The sequence below is a fragment of the Grus americana genome, chromosome 11 (genome assembly GCF_028858705.1).
Source record: "Grus americana isolate bGruAme1 chromosome 11, bGruAme1.mat, whole genome shotgun sequence".
Classification (NCBI taxonomy): domain Eukaryota; kingdom Metazoa; phylum Chordata; class Aves; order Gruiformes; family Gruidae; genus Grus; species Grus americana.
Genome location: NC_072862.1, coordinates 20,622,673 through 20,641,926, shown reverse-complemented (window position 1 = coordinate 20,641,926; position 19,254 = coordinate 20,622,673). Strand labels below are relative to the sequence as shown.

Here is a 19,254-nt window from a genome sequence, read left to right as displayed (position 1 = left end):
TAATAAAACTGCAGATCATAGTAATAAAATCCCACAGCCTCTGCCTGTCTGAGGTTGGCATAAACTACCATGCTACTTGATCTCTAATATATGCCCTTACCTGATGAATATGTGAAAACCATGCTAACATCCAAATCTCCATAATCGTATAAAGAATGAGCAAAAATTTAAAAATTAAATTAAAAAAAAAGTAAATTACTATTACATAAATACAAAAGCCTCACTGGAAGGTTAAAAAAAAAAGAAATGGGCAAAGTTTATTTAAATCACTCCAAAAAAGGGAAGGGGGGGGGGAATCTGTAAACCAAAGTCAGAAAAGCAGCATTCTTTTCTCCTCTTTAAACTGTTACAAGGTGTTTTATGCACGGGCTGTTAAGGGTCTGATAATTTAAGACCATTAAGAATTTATCTGCCATTTCAGTTTAATAATTTTGAAAGTGTCCAGCATCATCAGATAAGCAGCTGCTACTCAAATTCTACTTGAAATAGCATTACTTCTTAGAAATTCATATATTTGGAAGGATTCCTTAATAATTTCTGCATACAAATAGTCACTTTTTTTTATACAGGATTGTCCTACAAAGATGAACTGCATATCATTGTTATACATCTTGTTTTGTTGTCTGAGTCAGACATCCCAGTCTAAAAATATACAGCTTATAGAGTTACTTTCAAAAGCTCAAGGAAAAGAAGATAATAAGTAATGAATATACTTACATATATATATATATAAAAAATTGTACAGTGAAACTACACAATTACATTCAAGGTTAGGATTAAGACCTATATTTCTTGAACACTGACTAATGTCAGCATTCAAAGATGTTCGTTGACCTTGAAGACAAAAATAAATTTTGCAGTCCTGCATCGTGTCCTCAACTTAGTTCACTAAAAGACATCTAAATGTTCTGTGCTTACATACCATAAAACAGTTAAACACAGATATTCCATATTAATTATATTTAATACTCCTAACGTCAATTTGTGGAGAAGAAAATTAAGTTTTCTGAGAGCTGCTGTGGCTTCCAAGCATCATCTTATTCACAAGCAACAGAGATGCTTACAGCGTTATATTTAGATAAAGTAGTGATGAGAACCCTCAACATATTATTTGTAAAATTAAATCCCACTGAGTTTTTTTTTCCTCTTGCCATTTCATTAATTCTATCTCAGAAACAACAATGGAAGATCATAATATGTGTAAGAGATAAAATAATAAAATATATAATGAAACATAATTCAGATTTCTGTGTTTTCCACTTTTAAAATAATGGAATTCTTTTAAATATAACTTCTGTGAATGGGGAGAGAAGACTCAAATACAAGCTTCCGAAAACCACTGGGATTATATATACTAGCACTGACTTTCAAGTAATTAATTCTCTAAAGAAACACCTAAATGCTAGGCTCAAATATGCTTTAAAAAAGGCAATGATTTCTCAAAGAAACATTTTACATAAGCTGTTAGCCTTTGATCTTTCCTGTTTTATGAAAATCCTGGGGTCCTCCTTAATTAATGATCACACACAACACTTTGTGGGCTTAATGCTGGCAGCAGTCCACGGTGCCACCTGAAGTGTTTGCATTCATTTGCTAAGGCATTTGGTTGTCGTGTTTCAGCTGACTCCACTGAACCTGCCTTCAAGAGCTCTAAATTGTTTTAGAGCTGCCCAAGAGGTTGCTCTCCAGCAACCCGATCCATCTTCCATTCACTGTACTCAGCAAAGCAAGTAACAACACCTTCAGTTCCCAAAAGCAATTTAATTTGCTATGAAGAAAACAAACTGTGCATTCACAGGCTTAACTGGGAAAAAAATCGTAGGAACTTCAGATGATAGTGTTCCACAGTTCAACCTATTGCTCAAACTAATAAACATACTGACTGCTAGATTTAATAAGTCTGTAGCTGTCTAAAGAAATTTGTCCTAAGAGAAAATGGTATCCCTTAGTTGTCAGAAAGACTATAGCTAAATAAGTGTCCTATGTATACAGGAAAGGCCGAAACACCCATCCCACACCAGATTTGTAGCCATACTCTCAGTAATGTCATCTGAAGCCTTGGCACTGATGCTAGCAGGGAACAAAGCACTCCAGATAGTCCAGAATAGTTTTCAGAGAAAAATGTACAGATATAAGAATGATCATTTGTTATTAAGAAAATTAAAATGAACTTTTTCCTGTGTCTATCCTCTAAAAGAAATTCTGACACGTCTGAAAACACAATTTCGCTTACTTTCTCACAGTCTAAACTAAAAATAAATTAAATATAATTACACAGAAATAAACTCAAAGTCTATCACATTATTAAGAATCAGAATAAGTTAATTTCTTTTAGAGTATATTATTTTAATGAGTGTGAAAGAAGGTCTTTGTAAACCAACTGATGAAAGAAACTCAAGGCACTGGAAGGAAGAGTATCTGCTTGCATTTAAGTCTCACGCTTTCGGAATTCCTTTCATCAAACATCACTTAGAGTTAGTGTTACGGAACTGAGTAATAAAACTAGAGACCAGCATTAAATTGTGTGGATAAGGAACTTTGCCAAATTTTATAACAATACAGTCTAACAGTTTAAAATAAATTATGTTGCTTAAACAAAACCAAACCAAAACAAACAAGAAAAACAAAAACCCAACCAAAACTCAAAACCCACACCACCAACCAACCCCAATCCCAAACACCCAAACCCACAGAGCTACTGTAAACAGTCACCTCCATTCCATCAATAATATCAAAATGTAACTTTCATTCCCAGACAGCAAGACACGAAAATCATTACTGCCTTTTGTGCTTACACACAAATTACTGATGATTCTGCTCTGCCTGTTTCCAAGTTGAAGCTGTGTGGCTAGTCAGCCCTTGTAGAGAGTCATAAAAAAAATGACCACAGTTTATGGAGGACAGTGTTGAATCCTTCAACATGGTATTTATGGAATTCAGTGGAAAAACACAAATAATACAAATCAGAGCTAAAACAGCAATAAAATAAGAATCTACGCCAGGATATTTAATTTATACGATTTTTTGGAACTTGTGTTTTCTTGAAGGTAAAAATAATCATCACCACAAAGGACAGACATCCTGAAATCACCGTCTGTAAAGAGTAAAATTACCTCACTTGTAAGAAAATCTGGTTTCTCTTCTCCCGTTTCATGAAAAAACTTAAACATATGATTTATTTGGGCAATATGAATAGAGAAAGTGATTGCAATGCAGTTACATCAGTAAAATATGCTACATGTGTTTGCAGAATCAGCACGAGAAGACTAAGTTAGTGATTTTTAGTGATTTTAATCTTAATGAAAGACATGCATAACTAGTACAAGGAAATGAAGGCCCAGCACTGAAGTTTTTCTCCCTTACAGAACCAATCCAAGGAATTCTCTTAAACACAACTACTTGTCCACTCAGCATTCAGCAAGAGGAACTAAAAAATTTGCCATTGGACATACAAAAACCAGCATCGAGTCAAGTTTAAGTAATACAGTTTTACAAAGATTTAGTGATAACATTAATGAGCCTGTTCGGATTTTTTTTTTTTTTTTAAAGGCTTCAAACCTCAAGCTGTTAAGAAGATAAAGACTTCTGACCAATCTCACTCTTGATTTTCAAACCAATACCCAGACTTTTATAAATTTGGCAGCTAATGAAATCAGGCATCAGTTTTGGTTTATACTGAGCAAATAGTATGGTATTCAGTACTTCTCTGAAGATAACGTAACAGTGAGATTCAGCCTTTACTCCCTTCCTCTCTCACTCCACACTTCATCTGTAAATAACCATTTCCACATTTATAAGCTCTAATATGATCCCTGTGGAGATGCCTCTCAGATCTCCTACACACGCCTTACATAAAATGCTGCCTCTCTCTCCATCACCACACAATCAGCTCAAGCTCAACAAGACTACAGAGATGTATATTTAGCTGTAAAAAAATGAAAGTTAGCACAGCTTATGTTCAGTTATATCATCCTGAAAAATACTTGAGTGAAGTACTGAGCCATTCGTTTGTGCTGAACTCCATGCTGCCCCAATTATATTATCAGCATTCAAACCAGATACTTAAAACTAGGTTTGATAGTTCCACCTCAAAGCAATGCAGGCACGTCCTCATCCATCCCATGGCCCCTCTGTTTGCACCTTCAGTAGCAATTGCCTGCTACCGAGGTCTATGGCCAGGACAACACCTTCAATTCTGAGCTCAGTTCTACTCACGCTGAACCTACCGCCAAGACACTTTTTTGAAATACTGCCTCAAACAAGATGCTGCTTCTCTATCCAGCTAAAACATTAATTGACACTCCTTTGAGCTCCGAACTCACACTTCCATACCAACTCTAAATTCTTCACAGCACATAAAAGTAGGGGTTCATACCGCTCAACAGTTTGGGGTCAGGGAGAGAGGCTGCTTTTTAATAGCTTTTCCATGAAACTTTCCCTAGTTGGGTATCACAGACAGTTTGTGTCTGCAGTAAACTTAGGCAAAGCCACAAACAAGGCTATGATGAAAGAAGAGATTTCCAGATAGGAGGATGACTCTGTTGCAACAGTATTAGCTCTGGGCTAGGAAGATCTAGATTTAATTTCAACATCCATCACAAATTCTCCCTGTAACCTCAACCAAGTGATTTAGTTTCACCGTGTCTGTTTCCTATATATACACACACACAATAGGTCATCTCCCAAATGTACAGTGAGGACAAATAATAATAATAAAATACTCAGATAATCTTTCAGTATTGAAGGTCTTTCATTGACAGATACAATCTACTGCATAAATATAAAATAAATAATAAGTAGCCAAACCACCGAGGAATTTTATTGCACTCTATTGCATTGCAGGAAAAATTCAGAGGTGTAATCTCATCTTCCATGCTTTACTGAACATAACCACATAGAGCTCGGGAAGACTGCAGACTTTTTTCAGTGAGTTCTTAAGAACATCGAACACTTTCTCTTATTTTCATGGATGAGAAAAACCTCAGAACTGCTCATGGGGCCTTTATCCCAATTTTTAACCTACATACATTCTGGTCAATTCTCAGAACATAAACTTATCAAGCATGAAAGTCAATATGAGACTGAGGTCTGAAGGAACCGCAGCTCCAGCTAGCCCAGCTCTTCTGTTTGACCTTGTGAACCAACTCCTGCTTTTCTTGCTTACCTTCCACATTCCATATTCTTTGCTCCTTGTATCAAAAATGACGCCTATTAATTTAATTCAATTTCCAGATCTCTTCAGATATAAAGCTGAATTGTAACCACTTACTCAGATTTCAACTAGGATCCCTAAAAAAAACCTCTTCTGAATACACACAATTTTTGTGTAAGGTGAATGTAAAGCTTCTGCACGCACTGAGCAACACCTAGAGCATCTCCTCCAATCCCCACACGTGCACAGCGCTTCCAGAACTCCACAAAACCCTCCAGTATTAGGGTTTTTTTCTACTACCACCATTTTACAACTCTGTTTGTCTTCAAGCTCCTAGTGACAAGCACAGATCTGAAGAGTTTGTTTTATCTGTATGTCCACTATTTAAATATGAAAAACATTAGCGACACTAACAGCCATGCTTTCTGTACGAATGGAATTCCAAACTTATTTTACTTCTGCACTAATACTGGCAGTAGGACCTCACCCTCTGCACCTCAAGAACTGTTTCCCAACATGCTCCACAAAACCCAAATCTCAGTGCGATGCCCTTAGCTCTGCCCATTGTCTTAGTGCACAGGCTCGCTCACCTGCGCGGAGGCTGCCCAGGACCAACAACAACTGTCAGCCTTCTTCCCAACAAGGCCCTGCGCGGGGTGATAGTGTGGAACATGGTGATCAGGTCGCAGAGAAAGCAGCTCCCATGTAACAGCAGCAAATCAGGCCAATCCACTGAGCAGAGGAGCAGCCTGCATAAAGGCATTTAATTTGTGCAGACAGAATTGGGAGCTGCCATTTCTGCACACCACTTTGAAGTGTACCACTAGTGACGTTAGTACCACAGTTTAGAAACCTCTGCTCCAAAAACATAAAACTCCTCCAGAAAAGATAAGCGGAACAGACCTATCAAACATTTTGAAATGAAAATTCCATAAAATACACTGAAATGCCACTGCCCAGACTGCTGGTGTCATTGTATTTCTCTACAGAATTTAAATCTTGCAGTCTAAGCTACATAGCCTTTTATTTATTAAGACGAGTATCCAGATATGAAATCTTATGCTTCTGGCTGCACGAGCCTGCTTAAAGGCAGAAAAAGATAGAAGCAAGGAATTTTAATCTCAGTCATTTGTTTCAAAGGAATGTGAAACAGGAAGCAAAAGAAAATGTAAAAGCTTTTAGTGTTTCAGTGCAGATTTCAGCAGAAACATCCAGATTGTGTGCTTAGTTAGTTTGAATGGAAATTAAAAAATAAATAAATAAAATCAAGAGACGAGGAGGACAATGCCTCGCCCTCCATCTTTCCAATGTGGCAGCATTGCCTAACAGCTTGTTCTAGTGTCTCCCTTTCACCTTTGTAAACACAATTTAAATCAGAGAATGCTGCTATTCTTTCCGTTCTACAAAAGCAAGCATTACTGATATACAAGCGTATGTTGCTTGGGACGTTTATATTAACTTTTTCCTTTGTGATACCATTCTTCTTTCTTGTTCTGGGTGTCGTCCTTGGGTGCACAGGTAGTGTCCAAGTGAATGGGATATGAACTGTGGAAAAAAGTGAATAGCGCTTTTCTTCCTTTTTTTTTCCCCCCACCTAGTTGATCTCTCCACTGTTCTTTTTTACTGTTCTTTTTCGTCAGTCCTTCCTGGTAAAAGACAACAAATTCATGCTCTTCTAAGAAAGGTATGAGTGGTTGTTGCCAGGTGACTGGCAAATAACTGATAAAGAGTCCAATTAGCCAAATCTTCTCACAGGCATAGGTATATTACGGAAGTTACAAAGAGAAAAAAAAAAAAGAAAAAGAAATAAGTGTTTTCTGGTTCAAGGTCCCCTTTGATTTAGATTTGGTTTTATTGTTACTTTGATTGCAGTTTTGCTTCCTTTCCCTATTACAGAGAAAGCAAATACCTGTGTTTTTTCTACAGAGTGTAGTTTGCAACACCCATTTCCTTCATTACCCACTCCGTAGTGTGCCTTTCAGACCCCCTCTGCTCTGACCTACCATGCTGCATCTACTGACGTCAGGTGAAATTAGGTCAGCAGAAAAGTGCTAGGGATGGGGGATAAAACCCTGTATCTCATTTCTCTCCTTGAAACAGCAACCAGATCGGGGGCATTATTTTCCGTCTTCCATCCTGTATGATTGCGGTAATTTGGATTTTCTTCTACTTAGCTGAGCAAGCGTGGGGGAGGAGGAGGAGGAGGAGGAAAAGGTACTAATCTCTTTAGAAAGCAGCACTTGACACCAAGTGTGTAGGTGATAATGACTACTTCTAGGGAGCTGACATAATACCAAGCATTTACAGTATAGTGAAACTTTGCTGTAAGAGGAGCGAAGGTCTGCCGAAGCGATTAATTCATGATTTTTATTCTATCACACTGTAAGAGAGCCACAATATGATTAACTCTAAAGTGATTCTACAGTTGTTCAAACATCCACAGTGAAATATAACAGTAGTATATCATCCTGCTGGGGTGACCAGAGAGCAGAAAAGAACGTACAGTTCACGTTTCTTCAGTTCTCCAGAAAAAGTGAAAATGGCAGCTATTAACAACAGAAAGAATGCACATTCTTCCATGCAGAAAGAAAAAAAAAAAAAACCAAACACTCAATTAAGTGTGGCAAGTAGCAAACACACAGGAAGCAAATTTCAAATGAATCACAAGATGAACATTCTGCAGCTCCCCACACATCTCTCTTCTACATAATTAAGCTAAAACTGTCCTAACAGAGGGAAAGAAAGCTGCCATGGCTTTATTTACATATAAACAATTATTCAACTGTAAACATAACACACACACACAGGAGTTAATGGAGAAAGCATCAACTCAGCTATCGATTGCACTTTAGATCTCCTCTTCAGATGCCAAGTAGCAATTACAGTCTCTTTGGGAATTCTTTAATACTCCCCTCTTTATCTGGACTAACTTATGCCATTCCTATTTCAGATACACTAAAAGCTGTCACAGATTTTGGGTTTGGGGTTTTTTTTAAGCCTGGACCAAGGCATATTTGCACAAAGTCTGTCTGAGCAATAGTACAAAACTAAAAATTAACTAGGAACATGCAACTTTATAGGGCCTACCATAAAATGCCACTAATGGTACAGCAATACTGCCTGAACCATGTCCTCTTTAGAAATCTACAAATGTTTGCTGGAGACTGGTACACGTTTCACCACAGCAAATCTCAGTATACCATGGGAAAATACTAATGCAAGACTCTTTGCTAAAGCACAACTTGTTTTTAGGTAGAATTTCCCTCTGATCCTGCCTATTTTACTGCCTAAATATTGCTTTTGTCCCAGATATTGGTCTTAATTCTTTACTCCCAACTTGCATGTCTAAGTTTTTATTGTACTATTGCGTTATTTGGCACATGAAGAATGAGGTTAAGTGGTAAATTATTACCTTATCTTTGCGAGATGAATTAGGCCTAGACACAAAGGTGCCAAAAGTAATTATCATATTAGATGAGGCATGGTAGGAATCACAAAGTTAACCTCTGCACAACTATTGCATGTAGAGCTGTGTATTTGCTCATGCTCAGAAGTTTCTGGACACTCAGATTTCTCATTCGTAAATGACAAATAAACCTCACCGTCCACATGAATGTCTTTGAGAGCCACACTGCTCCATTATCCAAGAACAATCTCATGATTGAAAAACTCTGTGAATTTTTGTTTCATTTAATTTCTGCTTGGATACAGGTTCTACAGGTTCCTTACAATGACACATCCTCCTCTGCCGATGCAGGCTCTCCCTGCTTCCCGTGTGTGACCACCGGGGCTTGATTTGACCTCAGAAAGAGACATTTCAGGGAGCAATATCTATGGAAAATTTATTTCAGTCTTCCCTAAGTGCCATTGAAAAAAATATTTCCACTCTTTTTTCCTTCCCTAGCCAGTTCACTGCAGGGTTAAATAACAGGAAGACGTGATAGAGAAAAAGAAATGGGATTCTTTTTCTACTTTTGTCAATAAATATTCCTTCATGGATCTTAATTTCAGCTACAGGACATTATCACTGCCCAAGCAACAGCATGCTGATAGCCAATCAGCTACAGGAAATAAGAAAATCTTGAATGGAAGCTAACTGATGCAATATCTCAAATGCAAATTTAACGTCACAAAGACACAGAAGTTTTGATTTTGCTTTCTGTAATAATGACTTCTCTTGGGAAAAAAACCCAAACAACAACAACAACAGATGAGAAGAATTATGAAGAACTGAAGCGTTTCCTTTTAACGCAAATCTAGTTGAAAGTGCATTAACTACAGAAGATTCATAGGGTATTAAACCAAATGCTAAAATTACATGCAATCTTACGGTATATTTGCTGTCCCTGCAAAGAATGGAGCACATCTACTACATAAGTAGTTCTTTTAACAAAATCAGCTACTGATCCTATTTTTTAAAGTTCGGATAGGCAGCTATTGAGGAATGAAACTTCAAGCACCCCCTGTTATCTCAGTGCTTTTCCTTCAGCCTCAGTGTCAGCTTTATGTGGTTCACACGCTGCTTCTACCCTGGAGCTGTGGGTTCCTCACAGCCTACGTTGGACTCAGATCAGCTCAAAGATGAGCACAAGAGCCAGAGCAAGGCAGGACTGGGACCACGACTGCAAGAGAAGTTGAAACGAGAAAGGCCAATACCCAGTTTTCCTATCAGCTGAATGGAACAGCAGCCCATGTCAACCCCACCAAAGTTTACAAACATGACATTGCTCAAGGTAAATAATTACCTTCCACAAGAACGTAATTATTCCATCAATAATGATTCCTCACTGACGGCAGAGTTTCTCTAACTTCAAGCTATTAAACTCAGTTGTAATGTCCCCGTGGAGAACATCTATATGTAGAGTGTATATTTGCTGTGCAAAATCAAACATAAATCATTTTTGCTCAGGAAACTATATGGTTCGCACAGGTGCCAAAAAGTGAATTCTCCATATATCTCAGAAGTTATAGCCTCTTTTTCTAGCTGGCGCTCACAGCTTTTTACTAATATTTTTAGCAAATAACACATGTATTGGGATAGTCTGAAATATTAATGAAGTTATGTGCTCTCAGCTGTTAACATATTCCTCTCAGCACCTTTTGTACCATGTATTCATAAGCACTCTTTGGATTAGGTTTGGTTTTTTTAAATAACAAAAAAACCCACACAACAACAACAACAAAACCCCCACCCAAAACAGGTCAGATGATTGCAAAATCTACAATGGTTTTCAACAGGACTACAAAACTGTTAAAAAGGTTCCCTAAATTCTATTTTAAAATCGCTACGCTAACATCAGTGATAGTAAAACAGTTTCCCATAAACCAAAGAAATGTCACACTGGTGTTTAAGAATCTAAGCAGTTAAGTAGCAGATAAGCAATTACATTTTTGGGAGGAAAAGGCAGGAGAACTGGAGGTGATGTGGCTGCTTTTCTGAGTAAATTACCTCTTTGCAACAGTCCCTAGCACAGTGGTACCTGCAGAGAGCCAAATTTCACTGGCCTGTAACGAGGCTCCTTGTGTTGGGCAGCTCCTCCTCTCAGGTTAAAGGAAGAAGTTGACATGGGTACATGGTAGTCCAGTGTTGTGACTACTAAGGTTTTTTTACTTTGATTTGGGGTGTATCTCGCAGCCAGGCACCATAATCTTTCTGCAAATTCTGCTTTGCTCTGCCACTGAAGAGATTAGAGGCAAAGTATTCTCAGATGACAGGAGGAACATAAGAGCTACTCTAAGCAGAGAGCAGAAAAAATATGGATGAGCTTTTAAAGCTTCTCCTGCATTTGAGTTTGGGTTGTTCAAAGTTAAACTGCTTTACTTTGAATTAAAGAATACTATGTGTTGTATAGACATATTGTAAAATATGAGACTGAGTAGCAGCCTGCACAAATTCCTAACCACTGAAATGAATCTGTCATCTTGGAAGGTCACGATCAACAGAGAGCAACTCTGGAAAAATAATAGGTGATGGGCAGACAGAATGAGTAAATAAATCAATGGCTAAATATTGCTTTCTAGGAAATTATATTTTTGTTTAGATGATACTCTGCTACATAAGATATCTTTTCAGTAGGAACAAGGTCATGAATAACATTGCACTAACCAAGTAATAGCAAATAAACCACAGAGATTTGGCATAGTAGATAGAAATAAATTTGCTAAAATATTTTTCTACATCACTCACATAAAATAATGAAACTATATAAATACTTCCTTGTACCACATCCCTCTGAGTGCGTATCTTTTCTGATACGCATCTTACATTCTAAAAATATTTTCTATTTTACCCTTTGGCCATCAGCTGAAATGAATACCCCCTAATCCTTTCCAGGTACAGAATTAAAATCAAAAGACAAATGCAATTTCTAAAGTCCCAACATCCCTTCTGAAATGCGCTGTGCTGACACACAGATTTCAAAAACACATTAGGAGATTTTTGACCTTTTGCTCTTTCAAATCAGTTGCAGTAAAGATATAGGTCATTTTGCAATAGGAGTTCTCCCTGTAAGACAGTTTGCATAAAGTATTAAGAATTTCTTCTAGGAGAATTGGCTTTTATTTCTGAATATGAGTTAAAGGACTACTTTAGAAAAGGATAAAAAACACAAAAATAAAATTTTAAAGATCTATTAGAAAGAGCTGTTAAATTCTGGATTGCAGGATTACTCAAAATCTACAAATGGTATTGTGGTCAATAATGTCTTCTCTATCAAAATTCACAGGACAACACAACTCCTGCACCAAACAATCTATAGTCTAATTTACAACAGAACCTTTTAAGTTCATTTAACAAGCAATTAGAGGTAGAAAGATAGCAGAATAATCCCAGTCAGTATACTTAAGACATGGAAAGAATCTCTGAGATCTCATGGCAGAGTCCTTTTTCTTCAAATTAAGTTCCTTTGGTTAGCTATCAACAATTTGATGGGGAATTAACAGGTGTGATATTAAATGAAATTCTATAAATATTGTGAATTGCAACATTGACTTAGAACTTCATGAGACTGACATTTTTAAAGTACTGGTAAAACTTCCTTCAATTCATGAAAGCATTATGAAAGAAAAAATATCTCTCTTACAGCAATATAATACTTACGTATGGGCAACTCATGTTATTCTGGGTGATAACCACAAGCTGCAGCTGGGCTATAATGCATAAGAACAAAGCTGATCCTCCTTCAGACTACTTCCTGCTTTCCATATAGCAACCCCAAATACATGTCCACCCTAAAGGCCAAGTGAAAGGCCAACCTTAGAAAATCATGGTACCCCGCTCTTGCCATTCACCAGAGCATCAGAAATTCTACCAGCACTGTCAAGATATGTGATTTGAAAGTTGGTTAAAACATCTTCGTAGCTTCCTTTTCCATACTGCTCCATTGCTAACAGAGGATTTGATTTTTTTTTTTTTTAAAAGATAATCTAACAGGCATTATTTTAAGTGGTAATTTAAATTAAGAAATCAAATATACCAGTATTATAAGAAGAAAGAGTGCAGGAAAGAGATGGGAACTTATTTTCTCTAAATCCCAACTTTCACCCATTTATGCTGCATGTTATATATCATCATTCAAAACACGGGAGCGCACCAAGTAGATCAATCATTTTCACACTATGAAGACGACAAAGCTATCCCTTTCTCTGAGCACCCTCTCTCTTTGTTCACCTTTAAATATTTTGTCAGAACACATATTTCCTACAACAAACAAGTCTCAAATGGAAGGAGAGCTGTGAAAAGAACTAGAACATAAGAAGTACTAAAGGAAATACTTATGACAATATTTCTGCACAGACTTGGAATTACCATCTGCTCACAAAAAAGTGAATATTCATAACTGACTGGTCAAACTGTGCAAGTGTACCATCTCATTTACTTCACAAGCATTTTTGCCTGGACTAGTTATATCTGCAGCCTATAAACAAACAAGAAAAATAGTGTGTAGAGAGATTAAACTAAACTCTTAAAACTATATTATTCACAGTTTGAAAAAATTATGTATTGAAAAATTTTAATTATTTCTCAGTAATCAATGAGGAGCCAAATCCAGTGTACGAGAAGTTTCATTAAATTTAGTCACTGTTCATTCAAAGTTGTGGTAAACTTTTTCAATATACTATTTTATTTTCATTATATACGAACAAAAATTCATTGTAGTTTTAGCATTTGTTTCTGTATAAAATAGCTGTGATATTATCATAGTATTTTCTTTTCCTCATAATGTTGAATTTTACACACCACAGAACAGACTGGCAGCAACTTCAAGCCAGTACACACAGCAATAAAAATAACAAGACTGTTAACCAATGCAAAAGATATCCATTTTTTCAAAACTCACATTTTATAAGAAGTCTAACATCTCTGATTGGACGGTTAACTTCTCTGATTATCTTTTTCCCAGAAACCTCACCGCATCCAGCCCTCCTTAAGAACACTAATGAAAGACATGTCCTCTCCCTTTCTTCTCTACCCTTCCAAACTAGTAAAAAAAAAAAAAAAAAAAAAAAACAACCCCAAACAACCAATCCCAACAGTTGCTTCTGCTTCAATGTGCGAGCACATATGCAGATCTCAGCTTCTGCCTTGCTGCAGTTTTAAGTTTATTTTAGCTGGTTTGGATCACTTCATCTTAAGGCACCGCAAACATCTGTGGCTTAAAGCCAAGGGTGAGTTTTGATACTGCCCACAGAATTTCCTCCCTTTCACAGTTAGCTGATCACCATTCACCACTCCTGAGCTCCTTCCTTGGTTTTCCCTACTGTATTTTTAAAGCATGTTCTTTCCAAATAAATCCAAATTACAGTCTCCTGTTCAAATTTATGGATTTTCATTTAAATAGATAGGTGGAGGAGGTATATAAACTAGCATTTTTCCATCCATTTTATGTAAAGTCATATCTAAGCTGATGCGTGCACCACCAAAATAGCTGTTCAAAATGAATCATTCATACCAGTTTCCAACTTCTTGTAACAGATAAGGATTGAACCACCATTGCAAAAACTTTGAAAATGTCTTATGAGAGAGAGAATCTTGTAGGCAATGTGGGAACGCAAAGTAAGAAAAAATATCTAAATGATGTTTTTTCAATTTATAGTATGAGAGTTACCTACATTTTACTCATATTTGACTACAGAATTAACAAAAGCAAAGTTTATGAAAAAAAAGAAACACCATCACAAGGGCCAAAACTTCTACAGCAAAATCAAAGGACTAAAATGAGACTCCAGATGGAAAACAACTGAAGCTTTTCTTAAGTTTTAAATCTTACTATACCTTGGCTGGTGATGAACTATAATAGTGCATATATGAACACGCACACAAACACCCATGTGTATTTATATGCATGCATGTGCAAAAGTCTCCTGTGTTTTAAAGCTGATTTTCTGTTCTCAATATTCAGAATGCTTATGATGATTTCAAGGGATTTTCTGTTTCTGCCATTTTTCTTTCAAATACAGATTGCAATAAAATTATTTTTTTCAGGTTTGCAGTGTCCTTTTCTCCTCCTTTCTCCTTGTCCTTATTTTTCCTTTTTACCAGTGCATATTTTATCAAAATTAATTCAAATTCCATGAAGGCAAGACAGAAAATTCTCTGACTCTTAACTATGCCTTAACTATTGCAATCTACTCCACTTTAGCCTTTGCAAATCCCGATTAGCTATCCCTTAATTCTATTCTAAAGTATTAAAACAATTGTGCTGGCTCTGTACTTTGATGGCATCAGGTGAGTTTTTTTCCTCCTCCTCTTCTTTTCTTTCTTTCACAATCACATCAAAGGACACCTCGCTATTAGGGTCTTCAATGAGCTGTTCCTCTGGACTCACACATGCCTTTGTTCTGCAACGATCTCCTTGAGCGCTTGTTTACCAGATTTTTCACCAACCAGGAGCTGTTCACAAAAGGCAATCCCAGTAATCTGCAAAACCCACCAACCATCCTCTATCAAATCTCTCTTCAAAAGTCAGTGGTTCTCCAATGACAACAAATAACGCAACTTCTGACCCAGACAGTCCCTGGTGAACTGGTTACAGAAACAAGAAGTTACCTTGTTACTGCCACTCTTTCCATAAAGAAAGGATCTGCTACCAGCCCTTCTCAGAAACTGTAAATAACTATGTGCCTTTCCTAATTTTCAGGAACGCTGCTTCATGGGATTTAAAAGAAAGCTTATGAGAAAAGTAAGATTGAGCACCACCCTTAACCTCACCACCTTGCAAGGTATGTGCTTCATTTTCATTTCATCTCATCCATAAAGCACACTGACAAGTAGAAATGCATGCACTCTTGAAAGAAAAGGGAGGAAAAAGAAAAGAGTTTAGTTGTTGAAAGTTATGTCTATGCCCATTGGGCACAGATTTCATTTCCATTTCAGTGCAGTTTCTCAAGCAAGACTGACAGAGACATTTACAGTGGTGAATCATGCTACGCCGGCAAGACTATGTGCCATTTCTCTGGGGGCCAGTGGGATGACGGAAAGAGGAAGAATTCCTCAGCAGTGAGGTTGGGGAAAAAAAAGCCACAACCAAAAAAACACCCCCCAAACCAACCAAACCAAAAAACCCAAACAACCACACACACAAACACAAAAGTAAATCAGCCCCAGTTCACGCGAGTAGGGCCGGCATCCCAGAAGGTGACAAAAGTCAGTGAGAGAAGTGGGAGCGGGGGGCCCCATCAAGGTCATTCTTACAACTTTTTCAGTAATGTCACGGACCATTTCATAAAGAGGTTTCTCCTGCCTAAAACAAGCAGTTTATAAAGACTAATATGGACTCATCTCCTTTCAAGTTGTAATTTAGATCCCAGGGGCTAGGTTTGGTTAGAAAGAGTAAAGCTAAAAGTATCAATAAAGAATACAGAAAATAATTCCTTTTTTATTTTTTTTTTTTAAATTAGGCATTAGTCCTCAGCAGTGATTTTTCCAGTAGCCTCACTGGCAAATATCAGATGAATTACCGTGTGCCAGACAGCACCAGTTTTACCTACGATACCACTTCATCCCTGGTACATAGCTCACACCAGCTGCTCCAACAGAATTCAGCACAGAGAAACAAAACCATTTCTTCTCTTTCCTCCTACGGTTTTTAAGCTATATCTCTGCAGATGCCAAGTCCCTTTTTGATGCTGGCAATCCAGTGCAATCTACATTTGCCTTCATATACACATGTGCTTCTTTTTATCACACTCTAAAATTTCTATGTTTTTTATCCTTGTTGCAGATGATGTTGGGGAGGAGAAACTACCTACTACAGATGAGGTGTTGGACAGCTGTTCCTGTGATAACAAGTTGTGGGCTTTTTTAAATTGAGTATGGAAAAGTCCATTTAATGGACAAAAGCAAGATACATATTTATGTTTATAAAGCCAGCAGTAGGAGTAATTAATAATTCTCCTCTGTTCTGGTCGGGGCAGGAGGATACACAGTGCATCACTTTTATGAAGATTTAATAGGGAGTGGTAAACCTCTGCTTACATTCTCATTTTTAAAGAGGTCCTTAAAAATATAACAGCATCTAAAAGAGAGATGTAAAGTTGTTGCAAATGACATTAAGAAAATGTTTGTCAAATTCAGAATAAGAAGTTGTGATCTCTTCTATGTTCCAACCCAGTTCAGATAAATCGCTCTGAACCAAGCTGTGGCATTTTCGATGCTCTTTCACTTTAAGTGAAGGGAAAAAAACCCAACCAAACCACCACAAACCCAAACCAAAACAAACTCTATAACCTCAGTCTTCCACCACATTCTCTTGCATTAAACTTAGTACCAGTTCAGTACTGGTACCAGGAACGGGCACTAAGTGATTTGGGCCAATATAAACTAGAAGCAGTAATTTTCATATCTATCAGATGATTAAGTTTTGCAGGACAAGTGAATGATATGTAAAAATTCCATTGCAGCTAATCAAAAATAAAACTTGAGGAAGCAGCAAAAAGCTCATAATGAAGAAATATATTCCACCACAGGTGGCAGGAAATTGTAGCTACTGATAACAAGTGTTATGGGGCTCAGGCAAAGAAAGAAAATTAGCATAAGCATGAAGGCAAAGTAGTGATAGCACCAAAAAAACCCAAAAACCCTCAGAGCACTCTCCAGAAATCTATCATGAGAATCAAATGAAAATAAGTAATAAATCTGCATTTTTTGTAAGACCTTGCATTTAAACATATTCTTAAATATTTTGTGAGTTTAAGTAGCTGGCTGCAGACCATGTGTTGCTTGCATACATAAAAAGCAAAGCATCACTTCACTCAGTGCTGAAGCACCGACATCTGCAGAGAGAGATTACTGAGAAATCTAAAACAAGCCCTCAGAATAAGTCACTCAGTCCATCCAAACAGACAGCGCCAGTGATTGAAAATCTAAAAACCTCAAAACCTGTACTCCAGAATACTACAGAGAAAAGTAAAGAGCAAAGATGTGAGGAGCCTGAAGCCAGGGCCAAGCCCGAGGCACTGTGCAGGCCACCATTGCCAGTGAGGCCAGAATGACTGGGGAGGGTGGCGAGAGAGGTCTCATCATCTTGCGTCGGTCACAAACTCTTCCCCAGTTTCATCTGCTTTTCTGAAAGATTCTCTGGCTCGGGGAAAGAGATGCAGTATACAACTCTGCCAAAGCTGCAAAGTACCAAATACCCACTCAAGAAAGGTATTAACATTACCTGCCTAGATGAACTCTCCAGGGGACAAATGGATACGATTGCAATAGAAGATGACTGGATCATCGAGCTGAAAGCAAATGGAGAATTTATCTACTCTGTTGATACAAGAGTAACAATTCAGCAAAGTCAATGGAACTCCAACAGCCATGGATAACAGCAGGCAAAACACAGACTTAAAATTTAAAGCAGCTAAACAAGATCCACGAGCAAAATATACATTCTAACAAGGAAAAAAGGAACCAGTATTTTGTCTAAAAAGAGCTAGGCCTGATCTCAGCAAGGAGCTATGCTTGCAGGGCAAATTGAGAGGGGAGAAGAACATCAAAGTGACTGAGGACATTTTCCAGCACTCAGGAAAGTGGTAAAACAAAATCAGCTGGAAAAAACACAATCCAGTGTCTGCTGAATATATTCAGTTCACAGTTTCTCCCTGAAAAAGGGAAATTTAACACAGGAATTAGGGAGAACGTGGAGGGATCAGCAAAGCAGGCTCAGGTGAGGTCAGGAAAGGAAACCTCACTTTTTTCATGGAATCAAGAGACTTAAACTATGCAAAAAGGAAATGTTTCTCTCTGCCTTTGAGGGGTAAAATTGTACAGTGTAGTATGCTATATGTGTCAAGCAAGATTTGGCACATAGCCTTTGAAACGTAGTGAATAAAGACAAATGTTAACACATCTCCTTTGTGAGATTTAGTTTCTACATATTAGCATTTGAATTGTACTCAGCAGTCTGTGGTGTCACATTAAGAAAATACACATTTGTACACTTTGTATTAGGAGAAACCAGCAGAAAAGCATTAATCTGGGCTCCAAGAACTCTAGGAAGAGACAGAAGCCAGTAAAAATCCAGTAACATACCTACAAATCTGTACCGTAAAGAGCCTGCCCAGAAAAAACAAAAAACCCACCCCACAACCTAAACCCAAAAAACCCAACACTAAAACAGATAGCAGACATGAATTTCACATTCACGGAGGGTGCCTGTTAATGGATTCCAAGCAATTTATTGGTGTTATCAAGGATTGTTTCAAAGTGAAGAGAAATTTTTCATTTGCCGCTACTCTCTGGAGCACGTTACCCTTACTCAGAGGAGGACAATATGCTGAGCCGCACCCGTGAGGTGCTCCTGTTACACCGTACAGAGGCAGCCAGTGCAGAAGTACTGAACAAATGCTTTTTCTCAGTGAGATTACTGAGAAACGCACTATACAAAGGCCCCTCAGAACATACTATTAACCATTTAATTTTGGTCAAACGCCAACCCTCAAAGCAGCTATTTTGGTGACAGTAAAGCAAATCCAAATATAAAGAGAAAAGACAAAATTAAGATCATCCCCATCATGCAAAAATTAAATATATTAGTTACAAAACAACTCTAAAATAAACTTTACAAAAATAATTACAACAATTGCTATAAAGTTTTAATCTTTTTAATAAT

At 37.4% G+C, this 19,254-nt stretch overlaps 1 protein-coding gene across 15 annotated transcripts in view; it reads right to left on the bottom strand.

Annotated features, from left to right (window-relative positions):
* The window catches only part of ATP2B2 (ATPase plasma membrane Ca2+ transporting 2), a 427,949-nt gene that overhangs the window by 257,321 nt on the left and 151,374 nt on the right, over nucleotides 1-19,254 (bottom strand). Inside the window, exon 3 of one of the 15 annotated variants that reach the window (XM_054838309.1) lies at nucleotides 17,815-17,881. The exons of the other annotated variants lie outside the window; for them this stretch is intronic. The gene's annotated coding sequence lies outside the window, so the exon portion shown is untranslated. The remainder of the gene's footprint in view (nucleotides 1-17,814; nucleotides 17,882-19,254) is intronic. 15 annotated transcript variants of the gene reach the window in all.